Genomic DNA, 2,682 nt, shown 5'->3' with positions numbered 1-2,682 from the left:
CACCGTGTTTAACCGTTAAACTTACCTGACCCTTAAGATGTCAACTCATTTAAGAACTGATGAAGCGCCGTCGTCAACGCCATGTTTGTAGTTTTTCACGTTTCACAGTTGTAGTTCTGAAGTGAGCTATCAAACTCCACTTCTGTCCAGCAAGGGATTGTGGGCAATATTAGCCAAAAAAGCATGCACAGATCCACACTTTGCAAATCTACTGGAAATAGTAGATCATCCGGGCTAATTTACAACCTTTTTTCTAAACATACTTCCATTTAAGTCATGCTAATTATTATCTCATTTACTAATAGGGCGGATCGTCACATTGAGACTTTTTTACAAAGCCCCACCCTTCCCCCTCTGAATGGGCTACAAACTTGATTTTGGATAAGAAGATAAAAAGCTTTGCAATGATGTATAATATTTCATCATCAATAGGAACATATTCAAACAATGATTTAATTATAGAAAAAAGAATTATAAGAAAAGTCGAAATTCATTTTTGTCGATTAAGCTTAACTTCAGTCTGTAGATCAATGTGTGGGCCGTTTTGTGTCTATTATCGGAAATTATTGCATTACTAATACATGATGTGATGATGGTATTTTAACACTTACATTTACACACACACACACACACACACACACACACACACTTAAACACTACACAAGAAAAACATATGACTATTTCTCAGAAATGTCTGTGGTTTCTCAGGTAGTGGTTTTAAACATCACACCCATTCTCTCATACATCTGATATAGACTTAAATATCAATCTTTTGTCTCTCGTTTGATCGCATTGCTGATACAATCTCACTCTGTTTCCCGTTAATGGTCATAAGCTTTTTTGGTCAGCAGTTTAACATGCAGTTTTGGCCTTATATGTGTCTGCACATCTATTTTAGGCAGTCATCTGAGGCTTTGTCAAGTCAGTATTATAGTTTGTCTTGAGGAATTTTCCATTTCTTATTCTTACTATAATATCTGACTGAATATTAGTGTGATACGTATATGAGACATGGGGGTTAAACTTGAACCCTTTAATCTCGGATGGGTTAACCCTAACTACAGTGTTGACCAACACAATATAGGTATTGTTTGCAAGTTTAGAAGCTCTACTTTATAATGCATGTAGTTCCCCTTCTGTCGCTCTCTCCACGTTGTGTCAGAGAAGCGACACTAGGGGTCTCTCTTGAGCGCCGATATTCACCTCTGAACTATGAAAAAAGGCCAATGAGAGTTGGTAACCAGTATTTGCATGTCCCGCCCCCGGACATATGGGTATTTAAGCGACGCAAATACGGGAGTTCATTCAGAAAATTTCTTCGGAGCCGATGGTCGTGTCTGCAACTGCTGCGTGTACACACCGAGTTCCTGCTATCCCTCTGCTGCATGCTGTTGGATTCTACGGCGCACAACAGCGGCTTTCTCCTGGTTGCACAGCTGTGCACTTCCTGCCCCTGAGCTCTTCGACAGCGCAGATAATATAGATCTCTCATGAGTTCTTTCTTTCTTAAAAGAGTGATTTTATTTAAAAGAGTAATTTCCTCTAAAAGAGCAAAACACAGCGTAGTTGAACGTCCTTTTAAGGACGCATCTTTTTCAAGATGCCTTTCCGCCCCTGTGTTGTTCCTGGATGCGGTAGAGTACTCTCCGCTTCCGACGGCCACAGGTGTTGTCTCGTGTGTCTGGGCAGCGATCAAACCGAGGCTGCGTTTGTGGATGGTTCATGTTCTCACTGCGAGAACATGACCATGACAACGTTACGGTCGCGGCTCGCTTACAACCGTAAGCAAGCCACTCCAGCCACCCCCCGCGTCACTCCTTCTTCCCACGGGATTGAGGACGATGCGGCTGGCGATGGAGGCGATTCGGGGATGGCAGCGAGTGCAGCTCCGCCGGTTACGCCCCCTCGGACCACCCGCGCCCCGGCACGCTCGTTGACTCCCGTCCCCGCTCGAGGTGACGGCGGCTCGCCTCACGGCCAGTCTGCCTACCCTCTTGCGATGGAAGCAGACGAGTTCGCCGCGACATCGGAGGGTGTGGGCTGTGATGCCGAGGACTCCTCTGGGCTGCCGCCTTCAGGCTTGCATGCCCAGGAAGAGGCCGATGCACAGATGTCCGATATGCTTTCCCGGGCAGCCAACAGCGTGGGCTTGGACTGGAACCCTCTGTCCTCCCCACAGCCATCACGGCTGGACGACTGGTTCTTGGGTGCTGGGCGCCGCTCACAGCCTCGCCCCCCCCGGTTCCTTTCTTCCCGGAGGTGCATGATGAGCTGACGTCTTCATGGAGAGCACCCCTCTCCACTCGTCGCACCACCACCTGCTCATCCGCCCTCGCCACCCTCGACGGCGGAACGCGCCACGGATACATGGCGATTCCACAGGTGGATAGAGCAGTTGCGCTCCACCTATTTCCCGGAAGCACTACCACCTGGCGGGGTCGCCCTGTACTCCCTTCCCAGTCCTGTAGAGCAACATCCTCGCTCACCGCAAAGGCCTACAGCGCTACTGGATGCGCCGCTTCCGCCCTGCATGCCATGGCTCTCCTGCAGGTCCACCAACCAAGGCACTGCGAAACATGCACAGGGGTGGCCCTGATCCTGACACGCTGCAGGAACTGCGCTCAGCGACCGACCTCGCCCTAAGAGCAACGAAGGTCACAGCGCAGGCGCTCGGGCAGGCGA

Source organism: Xyrauchen texanus, chromosome 26 (genome assembly GCF_025860055.1).
Source record: "Xyrauchen texanus isolate HMW12.3.18 chromosome 26, RBS_HiC_50CHRs, whole genome shotgun sequence".
NCBI lineage: Eukaryota > Metazoa > Chordata > Actinopteri > Cypriniformes > Catostomidae > Xyrauchen > Xyrauchen texanus.
Note: the sequence above shows the minus strand (reverse complement) of the source record.